At 40.6% G+C, this 23,646-nt stretch overlaps 1 long non-coding RNA gene across 1 annotated transcript in view; it reads left to right on the forward strand.

Moving 5' to 3' along the window:
• The first annotated feature begins 3,307 nt into the window (after positions 1-3,307).
• Positions 3,308-23,646, forward strand: part of LOC119817422 — a 118,861-nt gene continuing 98,522 nt past the window's right edge. The window contains exon 1 of the long non-coding RNA XR_005285900.1: positions 3,308-3,496. This is a non-coding gene — a long non-coding RNA (uncharacterized LOC119817422). The remainder of the gene's footprint in view (positions 3,497-23,646) is intronic.

Raw genomic sequence — 23,646 nt, forward strand, 5'->3', positions numbered from 1 at the left:
TCATCTTTCCATTTCTGCACAGGCATTATTTTAAGTACTGATTCCTTAAAATCATTGTGTATATACACTTGTGCTCTTATTTGATAATTTTTTATTCCATTTGTTTAGAAGTTATAACACTATAGATATATTTGGCTTTGTTAGATGATCACATAATTCACTCAAAAGCTCTGTGGAAGAGATTATTTAGGCTTGGAGTTCCAGAGGGTTATAGTGACAGAGGCAGGAGGCAGCCATGGCAGCTAGAGCAGGATGCCATGCTGAGATTTCACATCTTGAACCACAAGCACAAACGGGGGAGAGAGAGAGAGAGAGAGAGCGAGAGAGAGAGAGAGAGAGAGAGAGAGAGAGAGAGAGAGAGAGAGATCGAGCACTAACCAGGCATGACATTAGGCTTTGAAACTTGAAAGTCTGCCCCTAGTGGCATACTTGCTCCTAGATGGCCCCCTCCCAGCAGTGCTACCAACAGGGGACCAGATGTTCAAATACATGAGCCTATGGGAGGCATTTTCATTCATACATGAGCCTATGGGAGGCATTTTCATTCATACAGCCGCAGCACTCTTACCAATTTAGAAAGATTCCCAACAGAAATCAATAAAATATACTACAGATAGAACAGCAAAGTAGAATAACTACTTTCAAAGGACAGTTGTCAACAGTTATCAAGATTACAAACACATATCATGCAATCAGTGACTTCCATTCTGACAGTCTGCCCCACAAGACAGAACACCTGCATAGTGTACTCTTGGTGACATCACAAGACTGGAAGCTTTGTATTAACATAGGACTGATCAAATACATAATGGCAGGAAATGAAGTGGACAAGTAGTATAGCGGTAGTCTACTGAAGTCTTTGATAGGAACTTATTTATTAAGGGAAAAATGAAATAACACACTCACAAATACAGAATCAAGTGGTGCTGCTGCCTCTTCATTCACCATGGAAAGATGGGGAAAGCTCTGGACCAGGTCATTGAGCCATGGCATCAGAAAGCCTTCCTTGTAGAAGCGGGCATGCAGCGCTCCTCTCTCACTTCTTAAGGGGTCACCGTATCCTCAGAGAATACCACTCCCATTGAGCCAACCCACTCCATTCCATTTGTCATTAGACCAAATGGCCAAACTCCTATAACAATAAGGGTTAGATTTCTTGATCAGGTTTTATATTGTTTTGTTGTTAAAACGACATAAAGGCAGTTTTTATAAGACTATACAACACTGTGTGAATGTATTTTCTACACTGTCACTAAAACACTTATTGCATAGATATTGAACTCACACACATTAAACTCATATTATACAGATACTAAATATAATATATTTACATTGATCTGCATAGATTGTCCTTAAGAGAAAAACAATGGTGATCTTCATGACTATTATGGCTGTAGTGATGACAGGAAGAGTTCCGACTTACAAACTCGAATCCTAGGGGACAACTGCTCTCAGTGTGAAGGGAACACCTGGTCTTACCTCTCAACTGCATGAAGACTATCGACCACTCATTGTTGTATCTTAAGGCCTTGCCCTATGTGGCTGTGAGAAGACAGCTATGTGGATGGTGGTCTGTTCTAAGTTCCCCCTCCCTTGTCAGTGCATGCTAATTTGATATTAATAAGATTCGGTGTTATGTTTTCACATACAACACAGCAATGACCCTTTACCCATCCTCTCATTTTTCAACTTCCAGGAAATCTTAAGAGGTTTTGAGTTTGGATAGATATACTGGGACTTAGGATGGCCCTTGAATTCATCCTGACTTCTTATTTGGACAATATCCCTGTTTTCAGCACTCAGATACCTCTTATAATCCTTTTTTTATTAACTTCTTTCACAAGCTTTGATTTTTGGGTGTGCCTGTCATGTGCTTTCCTTCCAGGCACTTGAAATTCACTGTAACAATGGTAACGACAAAAACAAACCATTTTGGGCATGGCTCCTTCTGATTGGATAAAGAAAGGAAGTTCAGAGAGATCTGTGGCTTGTCTGGTGCCCATGGGCTGGCAGTGAAGTTAGGACTTGGATTTAGAGGGTTGTAACTATTCTTAAATTCTCTTGTTTATCAAATGGATGCTTTACTCAGAACTATAAGGAAGAACTCTTGGTTCCTTAGAGAGTTTGCCATCAGATGGACATCTAGTGACTTGTGGAATTAAGACTTAAAGCCAACTTTGATTCTCACACCATGTATTATTTTTTCCCCTTTGGTGGCTTGCTAAGAACTCACCTCCATAGGAAGTAGACGTTCTTTCCTAGAAATTTTAATGGTATTTTGTTTATACATTTTAGTAATTAAAAATAACTTGTCAGGTAGAGATGGTCTTCCCACACTTACAACACCAAGAAAGATACAATAAATAAAAAGTTAATTAATAGAAAAGATTTTGCTTCAAATTTTCTTAAATATTTCCTGTCCCATTACTTTCTATGGGGTAGGGGGCAGTTATATTCACTGAGAGTGAAAACACCTTGGAACCGATGCTGAGTGAATTTTTCTTCTGTACCTACCTGAGGCCTGTCTGGACACACAACTATCTTCAGCTCAAGTTTTTGAGTATCGATCCATTCATTCATTATTGCACAATTACTAAATTCCAGCAAGCTCTCTGATGTCCTCATACCAAGAATGTTCTAGTGATAACAGGTTTATTTCTTGTTTTGTGAGTGTTGGATATAATGAATATGTATCTCCCTAATCTAAAACTAATTCAAAGAGAAGATACAGAGTAGAGTTTAGTTAGCTCCCCCCACCAAAAAATAATAATTGTTTCTTTTCTTGCAGGACAGAGGCCTGTGAGGTGCCAGATAATACCTTGGGTTAGGATGTGTCCATGCCATTTACACACCCAGCAGCAACAATCACTTTGCCATGTGCCAGGCTCTGGGCTTAGCCATCACCAAGCACCAGCATGTCTAATACAACATAGAAGTGTTCATATGTAGGCTTTCAAATGTAAGGCGATTCATTCGATTCTATGTACTCAGTGAATTCTCAAGCAAGGATTTGAGTCTCATTTCTTAGCCACTTTACTTGACTGCCATGCTATTGGCGAGTGTGGATGCAGATGAGTGGTATATTGTGTAGGGTAGAAACTGCAATAATTACAGGTTCATCTCAAGACCTTTTGGCTTCTACATTCCAGCTGCTCTGGAGCAAAGAAGTTTGCACCTGCTAGTATTTTCTGCCTATACCCTCCTTTGTATTACTTTTACCATAAATGAGTGGGTACACACACACATCCCTATCACAGGCATGATCTTTTCTTTTTTTATTCTACTTCAAGGTCTCAAGTGTATGGCCGTCAGTCCAGATGACCATTCAGTCAGCAATTACCGCATTCGGTGTGGGATGCGCTGTCACCCTTCTCACTGCTGATCTGGCACCGTGACTCCTCCCTCAGAGAAGTTCCTCTCTGTGTAATGGAGAAGTTCTTAGTGTGGATATTGAGGCAGCTTTCCCTTCGCTTACTGGAGAACAAGCCTCCTAAGGGTAAGATGCTCACTTGTTTTTCTCTGTGTCGTGTATCTACCATTGACTATGAACAACTGGAAAATTTCAGGAACTTCTTGTTTGATGAATAACTCAACAAAAAATTTAAAATCCAAAGTAATGCTTCTGCAAAGTATAACTTATAAGTCATAAATTATGGTATAAAGGAAACGAACTAACCTGAGCCTTCAAGAAAAGCATTGCTCCTGGGCAAATAAATTACTTTTCCTTTCAGTGCAAGTCACTGGAGAAATACCGTTGTGCCCACTTATCTGGGTCCTTTCTTCTGTGTCCGGGAACACGGCATGCGGTGAGGACATATGTATCTAGTTCAAGTCTGTCTTCAGGTTATTGCACATCTACTAGAACATTGATTCATTATTACAAAATGGCTAAATTCCAGGAAGTTCTCTGACCCCTGCATCCCAAGAAAGTTCTGGAGATAAGAGGTGTAATTCTGGCTTCATGCATTTGGGACGTTTCAAGTTTCAGCTTGCAAGTGTGTAGACCTAAGCATATGGTCTCAGAGCCTCGAAATAACTGAACTGGCAATGGGTGAATCTCTCAGCCATGCATAACTAACTAATATGCTCCATGGAGAGTGGAGTTATTATTCTTTTTCCTTCTTAGGATTACCTAGAATTCAGAACTCACACTGCCTGTGTGGTCTGCCTGGCCTTTTCTATGTTCCAGAACTGTTCATTTTAACTATCCTCGGGGCAATGGTGATCTTTTCTCCATTTGCAGCAGGGGAGAAATGGACAGACAGGCCCAGCCACTAGGAAGCTGCCCTGAGATCACAGACAAGTGGAACTCTAAGTTTTGGAAATTATTGCCTCCATTATCACACTTAAAAGTGGGCATCATCATCAAAGCTAACCAATTCTTTGGCCCTTACTCCAGAGACCTTGGTGGGGTATTATAGGGCTGCTGTTCTCTTTAAGGTTGGGGGGAAAATTGTAGAAGGGTATCATGTCCCAGAGTTTCTGAATTTGTGGAAGATTTTATATTTGACAACTAGGTCCTAATTAGGCAGAGAGGCAACCGCAGTGAGAGGCCTAACCCCTTGTGTGCCTCTGAGTCCCTCCTCTCCTACATTCACTCCTCCACTGTCCCTAGACCCAGAAAGCCCATTACCTGATTGTCTTCTGTCTTCTCTTCCTGTGTCCTCATTAGCTTTTAAATCTCCTTCTCATACTTGCCAACTTCATTTAAGACCCTCTTCGGTAAGATATTTTTACCTGAAAAGGTTAGTGTGTAATATTATCTAGTCTGGGGAGTGTTATGAGTTCAATAATCTAGACAAATAATAATTTATCCTGTTATATCTAAACAGTTACGTTTACAGTAAGGGAATAAAACAAAGACAGAATTTGAAAATATTTTGCCCCATCTTTCTCTGTGCTACTCGTAACTCTTTTCCACTCTCATTCTTGAAAGAATCCCTGATATTTGGGTCTAAGAAAGGAGTATTTTAACCTTAATAGCATTTGAAACTTGCATCCAAAGGGGGCATATTGCTAAGGTAACAATCCCTAATATGTAAACCTTGATTACCTCCCCATTCTTGCACGGGATTTCTAAGGCAGGGAGGGGAGGAGGGAAAAATGCGAAGGTTTTGCTAGCTGTGGCTTCCATTATCACACTCTGTTTGATAATCCACAGGACTGATATTACTCTCCTGACTGGACGTTTCTGAAATAGTACCACTATCAGGTAGATCAGATAGTTGACCAAAGCTTTGGCACCAAAGAGACTCAACAAATACATTTCATCACACTGACCCTGTGCTAACAGCAGCTCTATGTGGATAACCTCATGGGAATGGAAGTTGAGAAAGAGCTATTTCAAGGCTGCCAATTCCTTAATCTCTGCTCTGTTCAAAATGCAAACGTGCTGCTTTTTATGTTCACAGTAGTAAAACAAATCTGTGGGATTTTTCAATCCTCAGCATGGGAAGGTAGAGAGAAAAGTGAACAAGGAGTATCTCATGTGAGGTGTCTATAGACCCAATAGAAGGAAGAAAATGGGACGTATAGTCACCTTGAAAAAAAACAAACAGAAAACAAGAAATCAAAGAGGTAAAAATATAGGAAATTATCTGACTAAAAGAGGGTTAAAAACAAAGGCAGCTTATTTTATTTGCAATCCTAACACTCAGTTCTTTGTTAAGGCAAACTAGAGAAGTGCCCTGCAGACTCAAAGGCTCCTGAGTTATCAGGGAGCTGTTTCCTGGGAATGTGTTCACCCACTGAATACAGCTGCCTGAATAAAGACAGAAAGAATAGTGCAAAAAAAATGTAAAAACAGCCCGGCACTCCAGGCTTTGTTACAACAGGGATGACATTGATGTAGTGGAAGCCTCTGGAGATGGTGGGCAGGCTCGGCTTAGTGTTGGAGGGCTTCCGGGAGGGACCCCAACTCTTCTAAAGCCAAAGGATTGCCTGATACCCACCGGCCAGCGTGGTGTGCAGCCTAATCGGCTGTGCTCCTGCTGGGACAAGGGTGACAGCCTCCTGGGAAGCTCTCACCCCCATTCAGACTGTGAAGCCCAGGCCCCATGGTCAGATAGGTGTTGGACTACAGCCACAAGGACAGTAAGGACCGAGACTTTCTTATCACTTTCCTTGCCTCCCAACTAGCAATGGCCCTGGTCTCCTAGTATCTGCTGGACGTCTGTCTGTGACCCTGAGATCGTCCTGTCCCTTCCACCCTGTCCTTCTAACCGTTGAATGAATCTAGAGAGACTAAAACTCTTAAGTGGTTTTCAGGACACGGGGAAAGAGGCCCTTAGTCCCCTTTCTCTGTTAGTCATTACAGAACGATGGTTCTCCACAGACGATTTAAACAGTGTGGTAGCTTTACTATGAATATATAGAGTGATTCCAAACCTATTGAACTATTTTTAATTGCGATTTATTTGTGTTCCTTAATTGAAACAAAATGGTACAGCATTTTACAATAATGGTACCGAGTTCTTCAGCCCATAATAATGTGCAATGCTACTTTTTTTCTTTGTCTTTTATGGGGTCTGGCTATTTAAGTCCCTCCTAACTACTTGTATGTCTGGGTGTGACATTCCAGATTGGATACAACAGAGAGAGCCCTGCAATGCTCATTTCTAAATCCAACCCTCGCAGCCTTGTTATCTTTGTCAGAACAACCTAGTAACTGCTTCCTCGATGTTTTAATTTAGATTTCTGAGATACAAGAGGAATGTAGATGTTATCCCCCACCCCCACCCCACCTTAAATGTGTGGCAGCCTTGCTGTTTCTAGGACAAGGCTAAAAAGAAACAGATCAAGCCTCAGTGAAGCCCTGAAATGTTATTCTAAGGCTCCCTCAGATTTCCGTCCTTCTGTACAGCATTGAGCCTCATTTAGAGCTATAACACACAAGAAAACAGTTGTGGCATAGCCAGAAGACTGAAGAAGCACAGGAGATGGGTGACGAGGAACAGGAGGCAGCTAATTGTTTCAGCTCTGCAGTTTGGGGAAGTTGTAAGTGCAAATGGGAAAATGAGAACTCGGGTTTCTTTTTACTGTAAATCTTGAACACAAACACTGCTAAGCCCTTTGAGCATTACAGTGTATCTTTTTGTATACCTTTTGGGAAGGCCATCGACTTATGTTAAGAAATCATTCGGGTGGGATTCAAAGTGTAGGCCATTTGAGGACTGGGCAGTTTCTAGATGAGGCATTAAGTCGTTCATACAGACCCAGAATTCTCCTGGAAAAACATACATACTGTAACAATTTCACTGACATTTAGAGTCTGAAACACCTTTGTATACTCCCATTTTGTCCTTGAGAAAGTCAGGTGTCCATGATGAGTGGACAGTACATCAGAGATCTGATTCAAACTCTGAAAGACAAAGAGCTACTGTGGTAGCTGTCTCTTTGCCAACTCACTCTGTTTCTTAGGTCACTGCTTTGGTGAGGTCCCTAGCAGCTGACAAACAGGGCCTAAAATTTAAGATAGTCTTGGAAGGTGAAGGCCTACTTCTTTGCACTTTTAGTAAAAGAGCCCGGCAGCTTGCCTTGGGAAAGCAGCAGAACAAAAGAGAGGCCTAAGAGTTTATCTGAGGAATTCCCCTGCCTCCTCAGCAACACCCTTGTTTTGGTGTGCTGTGCTCACTAGAATCTTTCTCAGAGTTTTGTGAGTGAAGCATCAAGATATGATAAAACAATATGAAGAAGGAGAAGAAGGAGGAGGAGGAAGAGGAGGAGGAGGAGGAGGAAGAGGAGGAGGAGAAAGAGGAGGAGGAGGAGGAGGAGGAGGAGGAGGAGGAGGAGGAGAAGAAGAAGAAGAAGAAGAAGAAGAAGAAGAAGAAGAAGAAGAGAAGAAGAAGAAGAAGAAGAAGAAGAAGAAGAAGAAGAAGAAGAAGAAGAAGAAGAAGAAGAGACAAAGATAAACAGAAGGGCAATCCAAACAAGGGCACCGGTAAAGGGAGATGGGATAACAAAAGAAAAACGCAGCGCGGGCTCACTAAGACAGCTTCCAAGTGTGGAGCACTCTGAGTTAATTTCAAAAACTAATTGCAAGCTTTAATTATTGTGATCTTTGGAGAAAAATCCAATAAAGCTGTCAATGGAATTTGGTATTGAGTGCTTTGTGGTTGGGGAGCTATCGGTTTGTTTGCTTTGGGGTTAGTTTATGTCCTTAGTCATTTAGGTACCCCTTTTGTTGTCATGGTTTAACTTTTTCTGCATAAATTATAGCCATTTTCCCATTATTTAAACAAAGGAAAAGTTCTAGCTTTCTGCAAATTTCAGCATAGAAAGAATGTGGGCATCTCAACATCCACTGTCCTTCAGAAGCAGCTCCTGAGTCTGGAACCAGATGCTTTCTGGGCCCCAAGTGTCTCAGACTGGGACAGAGCTTCCTGCTTTCCAGTCTGCTTCTGTTTTTGAAAATAAGTTTTCTCCTAAGGGCATTCTCAGCACAAAGATAGTCTATGATTGTAGTGTGGAGCTGCGGGCTGGCTTCCCGCCGCCCGGCTCCTGCACGGCTAGCTTATACCCCGAAATAACAACACACAAATTGTATTCTTTTAAATACTGCCTGGCCCATTATTTCTAGCCTCTTATTATCTAATTCTCACATCTTGCTTTAACCCATTTCTAATAATCTGTGTAGCACCACGAAGTGGTGCCTTACCGTTTAGTTTCTAGCATACGTCCATCTTGGGCTGGAGCTTCATCGCATCTGGCTTCTCTCTGAGGAGAGGCACGGCGGTCTGCCTAACTTAGGAGAGGCGTGGCATCTGACTGAGCCATCTACCTCACTTCCTTCTTCCTGTTCTGTCTACTCCACCCACCTAAGGGCCGGCCAATCAAATGGGCCAGGCAGTTTCTTTATTGATTATCCAATGAAATCATCAGATAGATAGAAGACACACCTACATCATATGATTGTCTGCTAATTGATCCTGGTGCATCAGGGGGAAGGTACTACATCAGCATGATGGAAGAGATGCACTGGAGGAAACCAAGAAGCCCGGGACAAAAGAGATCCTCAGAATCAAAAGGTTGGGTTGTAGCTTCTGTGCTTTCCGTGTCTTCTCTGTCTCTCTCTGTCTCTGCGCTCCCTTCCTGTCTTTCTGTGTGTCTATGTGTGATTATGAGGTTCAAACGGCAGGGCCACATTTCTGTGATGCTGTAAATTCTTTGCTGCTGATTTTTGTCCCTGGTTCCAAATTAAGTCTTTGGAGGGAAGGAAAGCCTATACTTCTAGAGATAAGATAAAATTATTTTGGAAAAGAGTTTTTATTCTTCTTTTATTTTTCTGCTAGTAAAGAAAGATATTCTTCCAGGTATTTCTACTTAGAAAATGATGGGGCTGCACATTCCTGTTCAAAACCAGTATTATAAAGATGGGTCTCAGGAATTTTCAAAGCTAAAGGATTTGAGAGTATTTGAATTTTGTATTTCTAAGCTATTTGTGTCAGTTCCTATATGGATTATACTTTCAAGTCTTTGATTATGTCCTTGGGCCATGGATACTTCTCTGAAACTGTTACATGCATTTATTTGTAAAATAAAACTAACATCTTGTACACTGCTCTTTTCTATATGCTTTATAAGCTATGTATGTGCCTATGTTGAATACAAAACAAGTTCTTCACTGCAGTGTATGAATTCAACCAGTGCTCTGAAACTTAAAATTTCACATAGATTTTATAAGAAGGGAACCACAGCCACTGGTATATGGTATCTAACTCAATGTTCTAAACAGTGAGACTGATTATAATGTTGGTAAATGAGTGCCCAGGGTGTGTAAAGTAATTTTGACTTAAATTTAAAGTCTTGGAAACCAAATGACAGTGCTTAGAGAGACAGTGATACTTGAGCACATTCTGAAAAGAAACTCTTCTACTGTTGAATCCTTTGATTGCTTCTGTCTTTTCTACACTAGTGGAGACTGCTTATCTGCTTGCCCAGCAGCAAGTATCCATTACCTTCCTCCTGGTGACATTTTGATTTTTTTGGAAGGCTACCTATCCTAACTCTTCTTGCTGTCTCTGCAACTCCTTCCATCCATAGCCAGTGTATGGTAAAATTGAAACTAATATTACCCCTGGCTTAAAAATTGGGTTTATAATCCAAAACTGAATGAGGCTATTTGTCTCACAGGCATAGTCACTGTTCACTGGTTAAGCCCAGCTCCGGGCAAGCTAAGTCAACCCAGTAAGGGGGTTAATGAGAAATAGTAAGAAACACTGAAAAAGCTGACAGTGTGGAGTTTGAGCAAATAGAATGTCGTTTTGACCTCAAAAAGGAAGTAATTGACAAAAAAAATAAAATGAACTGAAAAGTTTCACGATCTCCCGATGCCTTAAATGTAGTGATGAAAATAGCTAATCTGGGTATATTGAATATTGGTTTCAAACTTAGTTTGTTGGTATTGCCATTTATCAAAGTGAGGACAGATCAAAGAGGCACAGGATTGAAAGGGAATAAAACTAAATAGAGACTCATCTGTACAGTGGGGAGGAAGAAAGTGTACGTACATAGATATTGGTGTCCCCAGTACTTGGTTGGCAACCGAAGTGACTGTGCTGGAAGAGACAGCAAGACTGACTCTGAAAACTGACATGTATATCCTGTGTGGAAAGAGGCCCTGCCCAATGACTGAAGTGACCTGATGGCTTCTGCCAGTTCTAGAGTAAAATTAGCTTTTTTTTTTTTAAAAAAAAAAAAAGATTTTATTCATTTATATATGTATACAACTTCCTGCCTCGATGTATGCCTGCAGGCCAGAAGAGGGCGCCGGATCTCATTACAAATGGTTGTGAGCCACCATGTGGTTGCTGAGAATTGAACTCAGGTCCTCTGGAAGAACAGTCAATGCTCTTAATCACTGAGCCATCTCTCCAGCCCCAAATTCAAGGTTTTCTACATATTAGACCATTCGTGTTCTCTTTTTATATATTCCCAAACTTTGTTCTATTGTCATGCTTCTTGTAGCTTTTATTCTATTAAACTTGACCTGTTAGTTTTCTCTCAGGTCACAATGACTACAAGGCCTGGAACTGGGAAACTAAATACTTTTCTTAAAATTGTTGAACAAGGCCATGCAGGCAGAAACAAGATCCCACTCGTGTTTCCCAAGTTAATTATTTGTTAAAGCCCCCCCCCCCCCAGTTAGGTGGATTTGAGGCTTACATTGTCATTAGGATAAAACCTGGTGATAATTCCAGGAGCATAGGGCTTGTACAGCCATCAGGTAAATGTGTCTTAGATCTAAAAATGTTAAGTAAGCTAGCATATTGCTCAGAACTGCTAGAGTAATAATACTAATACTAATACTAATAGTCAGAAGATGATATGGAAGGGTTTAGGCTAAATGCTTGTGTATTTTAAAAAATTAATTTACATAAACTTAAGGTAAGTTGGCTGCATATAATTACTTTCCAAAGCAAGGGCAGCCATGAGCCAACTCTGCCACTATTGTTTTTTCTAATTGGCTTCATTTCCATGGCAGTCAGTACTCCCACACACAGGACACGTCCTACTTGCACTGGAGGGCACACAGAAGACAGGCTCCCACATGGGGTGGCCAGATGTCCTAGATTAAACAGAATGACACAGGAGCTGGAGCTACTGTCTGTCCAGTGTGTGCAGACATTCTGGATGGAATGTCCTTCCAGAGTGAAGCCCTTGGAACTGTTGGAAGAGAAGACACTCCTGTCTTTCACCATTTGGGTCTCAGGAGGCAGAGGGATGAATTGTGTTGGCGAAGCCCTGGGGAGTACTTCATTGCTTTTGTTTGAAAGGAAATGTTTCCAGTTCTATAAAGAGCTTTCCTTTATTCCTAAGAAGAAAGGAATGATACAAGCTTACACATTTTGTGAGACTTCTAAAGGAGGCATTCCTGACAGTTTGCCACTTGGGATAGATTACTAAGAGATTCCAGGGAAAGAAGAGGAGAGGGGACAGCACAATAGGTACTGCCCCAGAGGAGACTTTGTCTTCTGCACACCAAGAGCAGGAAAGAGTTCTCAGAAAGCAAGATGGGAGTGGAAGACGGTGGCAGAAATCCCAGGGCACGGCCAGAGTGCCATCTATTTACTGGGCTCTAGAGCACCCAGAGCCTCTCGGAGTCCTCATTAATCACTGCTCTTCCTTCCAGAGAAGAAATGTGTTTTTTATAAGCTGGTTCTTATGAATAGGGCTGATTACAAAGCTGTAAAAGTCAGACATGAATTAGTGTGCAGAGTCCCTAAAGTCCCCAAATGCCACACCAAGGCAGGACTTTTAAGTGCAATTATAACTTCTGGAACCAGCATAACATGATGTTCTGCATTTGAAAATCTGGGGAAGCATCTGCATGAATTTCTTATTCCATTTGCTATTTGCATACTTGCAAAATGTAAAAACCTGCTTTGGCATATGTCAGGAAAAAACTATAAAATCTTTTTCAGAATAATGGAAGAAAAAATGCAGTGTAAATATTTGTGTCAAAAGCTTGATAAGGGGAATGCCCACCCCCACCCTCGGTGATGGTTTCTGGCTCTTCTTGGCTCAGTAATTTCAATGGACAAGCAGTTGCAAGAGAAAGTGTAAATGGTCCTAACTTATTAGGAAAACGCTTCCATTACTAATAGAATGGCAAAGCTGAGCCTTGGCCTTCGCAGTCACTCTTTATTGCCAGATAAATGCCCAGTGAGTTCCGAGTGGACCCTGGCATTTTCCCAAGCTGTAGCTTTATGTCAGCGTCTTTGCCACTGTGCCCCCTCCTCGCAGAGATCCTTTCTCTAGAATCCTTGAAACTATGCCCAGTAATTTGTTCTGTTTTAACGATGACAAGCAAAGAGACCTGCTTTCCTATTTTTACATCAAGGTTTGAGCTCTGGGGATGCACTATCCATTTAAGTATTTGATACTGAATGTTGGATAAGGAAGGTGGTTAACAGCAGTCAGCTGGGTTTGTGTCTTCCCTTCAACTGTGGCTTACATTTTCAGGCATATAGACAACGTACATTTTGCGAACCAAGTCCAAGACATTGTTGCACACCCAGAGATGAGCATAAAGCATTACCGTATGTGTGACCAGCAGTGGATAAATAAGAGGCTCAGAGTTTTTGAGCGGCCACGTTGAGACACACAAGAACATGGACTGAGCATACTGCTGGCAGGGGCTTGTCTCAGGATAGGTGCTTTTCTACAAACTTGGGCACACAGATGAATTAAATATGGAGTCTGTCTTTGGAAAGAAAGCCACCTTTCTCCTTTCTTTTTTCATGAAAGTAATGGCAGAAAAGGTTAGAATATTAAATACTGGGCATTATCATGAAAAGGGTGTGGACGCCACCAGCAGCCACCAGCAGGGAGAGCATGCTCCTGGTCCAAAGCCCAGGAGGTAAGTAAGTGTGGATGCAGCTATCCTCAGCCAATGTTCTCTCCCTTTCCGCAGAAGGGCGCTGGACTTATCCAGGGACAGAGGATGTGGCATGTTTGGATCCCTGGTCCAACAGGCAGGGTCATAGTCTATTCACACTCTCTGTAAGTGGCCTTTCCCTTAATTACAAAGGGGTCATAAGGCTTTACTCAGGAAGTTGCTCCAAGTCACTCAGGAAGTTCCACTTGACCTGCTATTCTTGCTACCATGATACAAGTTTTAGTAATTATTCTTAAAGGTATTGAAGGGGCAAAGAATGTTCCCTATCTCTGGGCTATGTGGTTGATTTAAGCGGTCCTCTGGAGCCAAAGCTCTGCTCGGAAGAGAAGGTGATGATTAACTCAGTAGGAATTTCAGCTGCAGAGAGTTAACGATTGACAGCTAAGATAAGACAGGGAGACATTTAGGAATAAGGAAGGCATGGTGAGTGAGGATATAAGAAAGGAACCAGTGGCAAATACAGGAGGATCGGTTGTGCACTACCTGCCAGTACCCTTTATGTAAAGTCGCTCTCTCACCATTGGGCTAAGGAGTTTCCTGTGCTCTGCATTAGAAAATGCGAGCAAAGAGGGTTTGGTTAACTTTCTGAGCTAACACTGATGAGAAGTGGCAGAGATGAGCTATAGACCCAATTGGCAATTGGCACTCAAGCCTAAGACCTTATTACTCTGCCCACACTGTTCTTCAGTAGCATACATGCTATACATATGTGGATGTCTGCATGTATGTAGAAGTGTATATGTATATACAGATACTGATATTAACACATTGTTAATTATAATTGACTGAGGAGAGGTGATAGATAGTCACAATCACCTTATCTAGAAAACTCTTCAGGTTCCTAGTCATTCATGGTCTAGGTGGCAGCTGTTGCTCTGTGCACTTGCCTAAGTCATGGTAGGTGAAGAAACACTGTATTTTGAAAAGGTTTATTGATTAAACATCAAAAATCCCATTTTGTTGGATTCTAGTCTTCCTGGTTTCTACTGGTTCCTTCTAACAGGAGGCAACTTAGTAGATAGGGCTTTTTGTAAACCTATTGGGCCTGATCAGGAGTGGTGCTGCAGGGAGTCTCCTCACAGATGCTACCACCTCACACTGCCGTTGCTTTGTTCTACCTTCCTTTTTGATGAGATTGGTGTCTCCTGTCACTCCCTTGGATATCCCATGTTCCTTTCAAGTGTCCTTACAGGTAGCAGCAATGTCTGTCTACATATTTAGCTGTCTTCACAAGTCCCCTTACCAGATTCCCTTTGAGCTGCAGTAGATGGGTAGGACCTCTTGGAGAAACTCATCTTAAAGATGTTAATTCCATCTTCTCATCTGATACACAAGTATTCTTCTTCCAAACTTATAATACTAAGTCTTTCTTTTTATTTTCCATAGCCTTAATTATTAAGGGGAAAAATCAGTTAAGTTAATGAGGAATACCACAGTTTCCAGTTTTGATTTCTGAAGCCACAGGAAAATAAATCTCGTGCTGTTAAGATAATAGTACTCTTGAAGGAACAAAACACACAGGCCAGAAGAGGGATGTGTGGAAGTGAAAGGGGAGTGTGATTTCCTGGACCTAGACAAACAAATGACCTTTCATTCTTTTTTGTATTTCTCCATTTTTTTCTTCCTACCTGCCTTCCTCCCTTCCTCTTTCCCTTTTCCTCCTCCTTTCTTTTCTTCCTTCCTTCTCTTCTTTTTCCTTTTCTTCTCTTTTCACTTTGTAGCAGGATTTTATGCAGCCCAGACTGATCTGGAACTAAATAGCTGTCCTTGAACTCTCAATCCTCCTGCTTCAGCCTCCTGAGTGTAGTGATAACAAGTGTCTGTCACACACCTGGCTTTCCATTGGTTTTAAAATAGAAAAGATACTGGGAGGCAACATATTCCTGAAAGTGTTCAAGTTTCTATATATATATATAAAAAAAGAAATCAAGAAAGAAAACTATAGCATAAGAAAATCCTAAAGTACCTTAAAGAAGCCATCTGAGGTGAGTGGAAGGACAAGACTTACATCTTGGTAATGACAACAGAAACAAAGGGCAATTCTTTCAGGATACCATACATGAGTAAGGAAGCTGGAGACTGAAGTCCATTTGATCAGTCTCAAAGAATCATGGGGAGAGGTTCGGGGCTACAAAGGAAGCAGTGGATTTGTTCTGGAGGAGACAAGATGTGAGCAACTGATCAGTGTTTTCAAAGACTACATGTGGTTGTACAATGAGAGTTGAGAGAAAGTATTTTAAATGGAATCATACAAGGGTCTATTATATGTATGATTTTAATGCTTCAAAAATATTGGGACTTTGAACAAAATTGCTTTTAGAGAAAGTAATACCAGTCTCATTTTATTTTAAATTTCACTCATGGGTTGATATTTCCTTCATCACCAAAACTATTGAATGTTAGAAATTGGTGTGGGAGAATTGTCTGTATTCTGTCAATCATGTTTTGAATAAACGTTGATTGGCCAGGAAGGATGTATAGGCGGGAAAACCAGACAGGAAGTAGAGGTGGAGCAATGAGAACAGGAGCATTCAGGGAAGAAGGAAGCTCTTTCGGCAGTCCTGCCCAGATCACCGAAAGAAGCAGGATGTGACTTGCCCTCACTGAAAAAGGTACCGAGCCATATGGCTAACATAGATAAGAATAATGGGTTAATATAAGCTACAAGAGCTAATAAGAATCCCGAGCTAATGGGCCAATCAGTTTATAAGTTATGTAAACTCTCTGTGTGGTTTCTTTGGGGCTAAACGGCTGTGGGAACCAGGCAGGACAGAAACCCCAACAAACCGCTCCTTCATGCTACAAGAAATCATCACAGTTACTCACTGAGCAGGCAACCACCCCTCACATCACCGTTCTGTCCTCTGCGTTGACTTACAACCACTGTGAGCACAAAAACACGGATGAAAGCAATCCCACACTGATCTCTGCTTTTTGAGAATAACTCCCTTGGTGTATATCCTAAAGGATTAGAATATATTGGTCAGAGAATATGAATATGTGCTTTAGAGTATCCGGTAAAACTACAGCAACATACTTTTCAGAAGAGTTGTAAAAGGGAACACAGGATTACATGTGAGAGCCCCTTTTCCCACGGTCGACTCCAAACCCTCATCTTTAACACACAGAGTACTGAGCTAATTTTGTAGCTGTGGCTGTGTCACAAGTTTTAAATCATTGATAATTAATGGCATTCCTAAAACCCACAAGATGTGATAGGTGATCAACTTTTATGACATAAGATAAGTAAAACCTGAAAGAACAGTACCATGAAACTCAGACGCTGCATTTTTACAGCGGTCTCTTGTAATGCTGTCAAATCTTACTCTTTATTTGTTGTAGATAGGGCCATAGACATGCTCCATTAAATGAGGGACAATTGTATAATGATTTGTTAAGTGGGTGTGAGCAAAGGCTCTGTGGAAAAGGGCACAATTCATTGTCAAATATCAAAAAAGAAAGTGACACTCGCATAGAAATAAACTTCCCAAGCACGCATGAAACAAGAGTGGAAGCTGAAGGTTGCTTTACTTATTCATGTCCTTTTTGTAAGTTTTTTAAAATTCATTTTACATTTCAGTTGCACTTTCCCCTCCCATTTCCTCTGCCTCACTCCCCCTCACTCCCATCCTCCCCTCTCTGTTTCTGCTCAGAAAGGGGCAGACCTCCCAGGGATATAAACAAAGCAAGGCCTATCAAGTTGCCCTAGGACTAAGCACCTCCCCTTGTATTGGAGGCTGGGTAAGGCAACCCAGTATTAGGAATAGGTTCCCAAAGGCTAGTCAGTGTGATAGGGACAGGCCCAGCTACCACTGTTAGGAGTGGTATAAGTCAACCAGTATCTCAACTGTCACATACGTGTAGAGGGCCTAGGTCGGTCCCATGCAGGCTCCCTGGTTGTCCGTTCCTGAAGGTTCTTTTTATCCTGTGCCCTTCTAGATGAGTCCTAGAACTATACTGAATTTTGTGTGTGTGGCTTTAATACACAAGCAACTTCATGTAGAAAAAGTTAGATTTTATGTATTTAATTAGTTAGCTACAATGTTTCTTTAGCTTACAGCTGATACATTTGCTATACACCATTTTATGAGTTGAGTTTAGATGACTTTTCTCTAAATTTATTTCTTCCCATTTGCCTACAGTGAAGCCTATCTAGCCCTCTTCTTACCACCTACATAAGTGTTTAGTGGAGCTGTTTTTAGTTTGAGGCAATACTTAAACTTCATGTCATTTCAGAACCAGAAATTCCACTGTGCATTTTATCACCCAGACCTCATACTAAAGATGGCAATTTCAACACTGGAGAGCGCAACAATTTGCATTGTTATGCTCAGAAATTTTTCTTTTACTTGACATTTGCTTTCTCAAAATAAGGGAGTTCTTTGCATTTTGAAGATGTCCTTTTTTTCTTCTAAAGTCTCAAAGTCGTGTCTTCCATGTATTTTAAGTTAAGCTGTGATGTTCTGTTCGGTATGCTTTGCTGCTGTTCCAGATGTGCATTCCTGCCTTACCCAAACTTCACTTTTCACTGCTGCGGGGTTAGGGAGGGATCTAGAGAATACCAGCACTCCATGAACAGGCATCAGTGGGGGTAATCACGGCAACACATTGTCTCTATTGGTGCTGAGCACGGTGACCATCTTAGTGAGACATACTCATTTATTTTTGTCCCTGATTTCAGGAACTGAAGTCACTTGAGGCCATTTATATTTTCTCCAGATCTAGGATTAAAAAATAATAACAATTGGATATTCCAGACTCAGTCTCGTGGTATTTGATTTCTTTGTTTCCTGCATTATTTTATTGGATTTTCTTAATACACAAGCATGCAATCTTTGAGTAATAATACAATAACTTCTGCCTTTCTAGTGTCTACCATTCTATTCATGCTTTTGTATCAAATAAGAGGAGTGTGAGTCTTTTTCACAACCGTGACAGTAGTATTCTGAGTATTCCAAGCCTAGTTATTACATTGAATGTATACTTCCTCCTTGATCATAGTAGGTGCATTTTGTACCTATATTTCCCAAATTAGAAAATTGATGTTTAAATCAACTAAATATTTGTTCACTAACAATAAGGCTCAATATTATAATCAAAGTTCTTAAAATTAAACTCATTCATTGTTTTGTATAAATCTAACTTCTAAGCAGTTATTTTAATCAATTTCTTGATTTGAGATTTAATAATAAACTAAAAACTGCTGTGTAAGGAAAGGAGAGGGCTAGATAGGCTTCACTGTAGGCAAATGGAAATAAATGGATTTAGAGGAAAGCCATCTAAACTCAACTCATTAAATGATGTATAATGAAAATACTGGCTATAAACTAAAGAAACACTTGTAACTAAGTAGCTAGCTAGCTAACTATCTAAATAAATACAACCTAGTTTTTGCTACGTAAAACTTTTTGCTACATAAATCCACACCAAAAGTTCAGTACAGTTCTGAGATTCCTCTGAAAGGGCACAAGATAAAAAGAAAGAAGTGGAAGGCACTGGACAGCCTTGCAGAAGTGCCAGCGAAGCTCTGCGTTGTGCAAGACTGCCTTCAAAGAGAGACTACCACAGCAAGGAGTAGAATAGAAGGTCTAGAAATGCTGCAGCAGTTCAGAACACATTGCTGCTGCTTCAGAGGACCTAAAATTAAGTCTCAAAGCTCAAAACTGCTGTAACTCTACCTTCAAGGGAATCTAGTACCTCTGGTTTCCTTGGGCACCTGGACATGGTGACACAGAGACACACAAACACAAACAGACACACACACACACACACACACACACACATGCACACAAACTTAGAAAACAAACCTTTAAAAAGAAGTAGAATAAAGGACACAAAAAGCAATCTGTTGTATGCAGACAGCAAAAAAAATTAAGACCAAAAAATAAAATAAGTAGATACTCTGTAAAAGAAGGTAATTAATATACATCATAGAAATAAAGGAAGAGAAGGTAAAAGGTGTGTGGGGAAGGAGAAGCTACCAAAAAACTAGTTTCCAAGATGGTTTGCTTTTTCTTTTCCTTCCTTCCTTCCTTCCTTTCTTCTTCTTCTTCTTCTTCTTCTTCTTCTTCTTCTTCTTCCTCTTCTTCTTCTTCTTCTTCTTCTCCTTCTCCTTCTCCTTCTCCTTCTCCTCCTCCTCCTCCTCTTCCTCCTTCTCCTTCTCCTTCTCCTTCTCCTTCTCCTTCTTCTTCTTCTATTATTATTATTATTATTATTATTATTATTATTATTATTATCAGTCTTGGTTAATGAGAGGGCCATTGCAGTATTCTCCACTTAACAAACTGAAAGAGTAGGAATCATAGATGACTCAGAAGCTGGACAAATTAGTTTTCTATTATTGATATAATTAGGTAAGAAGAAAAATAGGGCTTAGAAGAGAATCTAAAGTTCATTTAAGGCCATGAGATTGAAAACTGCTTACGTAACCAAAGTGGTCAAGTGTAATTGGATATTTAATTCTAAATGTAAGGGCAGTGTTTGGGTTGAAGACATGGACTGTGGAATATTTGACTCATAGAATAGATTGTCAAAAGTGTACTTGTCCACCACAATGAAGACCCCCAGCAATTGACTGAATCCTGTAATATGATCCCAGGAAGATAGGGAGAACCTTTAAAGAAGAATGGCAAAGAGGCCCCATAGAGAATGTAAGCCACCTCAATACTGTATTCCAGAAGCAAAAAAAAAAAAAAAAAAAAAAAAAAAGAGAGAGAGAATCAACTGTGTCAAATATCAGTCACATGAGATGAGAGTGACAGAGGACCAGTCACTATATTGATAAAAAGTGGAAATTATTACTAACTAGCACAAGAGATACTTCAGAGGACTTATTGAGATGTCATTCTGATTGAACCAGATTTCAAAGAGAAAGGAACCTAGAGGTAGCAAAGGAAAGCTCTTGATGAATTTCCCAGTAAAAGAACAAGAAGTAGACTGGCAATTTAAATAAGAAGGAAAGCCAAGATAATATTCTCTTTAAGCAGAGAAACGACAGCTTGTTTCTATACTCCGAAGCAGTATAAAGGAGATGTCATAGTGACAGGAGGAGAAGGCTACAGACATGTGCTTGAATAGGTGAGAGTGTCTGGGGACATTGCAAGGGCACAAACGGAGGGTGAAGCCCATCCTGTATAGTGACCTGCAGAGGATGAGGACTGGAGAGCAGTGCTATGAATAGTCCAGGGGCACAGCTGTGGAGGAGCAGCCATGCACACTCACCTCCCAGGGCTTTTCAAGCCAAAGAAAAATTAGGTCATCAGAGGAGAAGAAAGATGAAGCAGGGATTCAAAGTGTGTGGAGAGGAAGAAAATGTGATAATAATTGAACCCATGGGGAAGGGAAATCCCATGGTATGGTAGAGAAAGCTAATGTTTTAACTTCAAGTTCACGGTTATTAAGTGCAAGTGTCAGCAGTAAGCAGAGAGGTGAGGAATAATTCTGCTCATAATTTAACATTTTTTAAAAAATATGATAAAGTATCCACTCTATAGGGGACTTTCAGTCAAGGGTCTAAGAGACATTGCAGGGCAACCGTCTCCAGCACATTGCCATCACTGTGTACCAACATACATTCTGTTCTCCATACCTTTCCTCAAGTGCTGCCCAACCTCACATGCATCGTGTAATAATCTCATGAGCTAGATATCACACCACCATTACCTTTATTTTGTATGTAAAAGAAGGAGAGAGAGAGATTGAGTAGCTTGCTGCAGTAAAAGGTCAAGTCTGAGAACTGAATGGATACAGAATATATCGAGAGTTTATTATGGTCTTACTTAATGTGGCACACTGTTAGGTTTAGGTCAGTAAAGATGAACCACACATTACAGGGAGACTGAGACTACCTACTCATAGCTAAATAAAACCATCGATAGCGTGGATGGAGCATGGTTTTGTGTGATAAGGGTAAATACAACAGTGAATTTGGGATTCTTATGAGTGTTACATAGCCCAGAGGAAATTAAACCTGTGAGATTTTAAGTGCTTGGATAAAATTCTTAAAAGAGGAGTTTTGCTGTTAAGTTTCATGAATACCTATGTCTTCAAATGTGGATTCTGGATAATTTCCCCTTGAAAATTCTTGGAGATAGATGTTCAGAAAATAAAGCAGCATTTGCTTTATTTTTTTTAAGCATTAAACATTTTTAAGAGCAAATGATATTCTTTCATAGCCTCTTACATGAAAATTTTCTACAGAGGAGCCAGCATACCTCCTAGTTGTATCCTATAAAGATCACTTTTTGGAAAGTAACTTTTTTTTTAAAAGTTTGTTCTGTTGAGCAGTGAGACCAGGACACCATGCTTCCTCTGGTGACTTCCTAACGGCATCTGCTCTATTTGCCCCTTCTCTGTATGCCTTGCATAGGAAAAGCTCTACGGAGCAGCAATTTGTCTCTACAGCTGTGTCTTATTAAGGTGTTTACCTACAGAAATGCCCTGTCGCCCACAAGCTTGCTATTAAATCTCTGCCGCTAAAACCAGGATAACCGGGATGAAAACTCAGAAGGAGCATAGTGATGCTTTTCAACTTAACCCCAGAAAGAAACGTTTTCTGGGAGATGTCTGAGTCAGTCCTCTCCACCAGGGTTTCTTTCTCCTCACCAGGTACTGACATTTGAATTTGGTCTTTAGGAAGCAACCATTCCAGATATATGCTCAAAGCATTATGGAGAACCAGAGTCAGTACTTCAGTGGAGTTCCATGGGAGGCTATTCCTTAAATTTGAGACTATAGTTGGTTCTAGCTTTTTAAAAAAGTGTGCTTGATACATTATAAAGACTGGGGCACATAACACAATGGGCCTACTGTCAGGTGTGTGTATCACTGACTATATTTGTGAATTAAACTTCTTTCTGATGTTAAATTTATTTCACATTTTTATAAATACTAAGACATCTTGAAGAAGGTGAACCAAATCCTATTAATTTCTGTTGCTGTTCTGAAACACCAGAACCAAGGCAATTTATAGAAAATAAAAGTGTTATTCGGAACAATTGGAACCTTTCTTGGTGAGTAGGCATAGCAGCAAAAACAGGCACCACAGCAGGAGCAGGAAGCTGAGAGCCGACACCTCCAAATGCAAGAACAAAACCGAGAGTAAGCAGCAAGTGGACTAAATATATAAACATAAATAACCAAAGCCCACTCCTAGCATCATGCCTTTTCCAGCAAAGCTCCACCTCCCCAAAGGGCTACAACCCCCTTAAATAGTAGCACCAACTGGGGACAAAGGATTCAAATATCTGAGCCTTAAGGAAGCAACTATTCATGTGAGTTTTATAAAGATGCATGTGAAAGTATCCTAAAAGAGGCACAGACAGTAGTTTTCAGAAGAATAGTAAAGCAATGAAGTAATAAAGGCCTTACCATTGAGGCATTTTCTGAATGAAATTGAAAAATGACAGTTATGATTGACCAGTAGAAATGAAGAGGAGGGTTGTTCTTATTTCACAGGATAAGCAAATGCTTATTAATAAACTTGGGTGTAACTAGGAAAATAATAAAAACAATGCTGACATTCTGAGTTGAGCTCATGAAAGCCAAACTACTAGGTTTTAGTCTTTATATGATTGGCTGCTCTTCTGGGGATGAGCTATTGCACCTTACAAGAAAAGAAGAAGCATGATTGGAGGATCCCTGGAGAAGCTAAGGAACAAATTAGATCAGGAAAGAAGTGGAGACAGATACTCCAGTAGGAATGCTATATTGTTCCCTGGAAAGACTGAGGTTCTGAGTTTGGCTGGTGACAACAAGAATGGGATGAAGAAAAAGTAAACAGGGCAGAGATTGTGGAATTCACCTGTATATGGGGAAATAACCAAGGCTTCAAATTTAATAGACAATTTTAAGGTGGGTGAAAGATCACATGGCCCTTGTTGATAGCCTTAGGAGGAGACTATCCAAAACTTATGCTTAGAAGATTCAACAGTTGCTTGAGTCTGTAAATAAGCAGGATAGTAAAGTTGTAAGCTGATGTGGGAGTCCCCTGTTTGCTGTGATTACCATTAATGAGTAAAGAAAATGCCTTGGCCTGTTGATAGGGCAGAACTTAGGTAGCAGGTGGGGGGGAGAAACTTGACTGAATGCTGGGAGAAAGAAGGCAGAGTCAGGGAGCTGCTACAGAGCCGCCAGAGTCAGACAGGCCGAATCTTCGCCAGTAAGTCACTGCCATATGACGATATACAGATTAATAGAAATGGGTTAAATTAATTTAAGAGCCAATAAGAAGCTAGAGGTAATGGGCC

The sequence above is a fragment of the Arvicola amphibius genome, chromosome 6, assembly GCF_903992535.2.
Source record: "Arvicola amphibius chromosome 6, mArvAmp1.2, whole genome shotgun sequence".
NCBI classification, from domain to species: Eukaryota; Metazoa; Chordata; class Mammalia; order Rodentia; family Cricetidae; genus Arvicola; species Arvicola amphibius.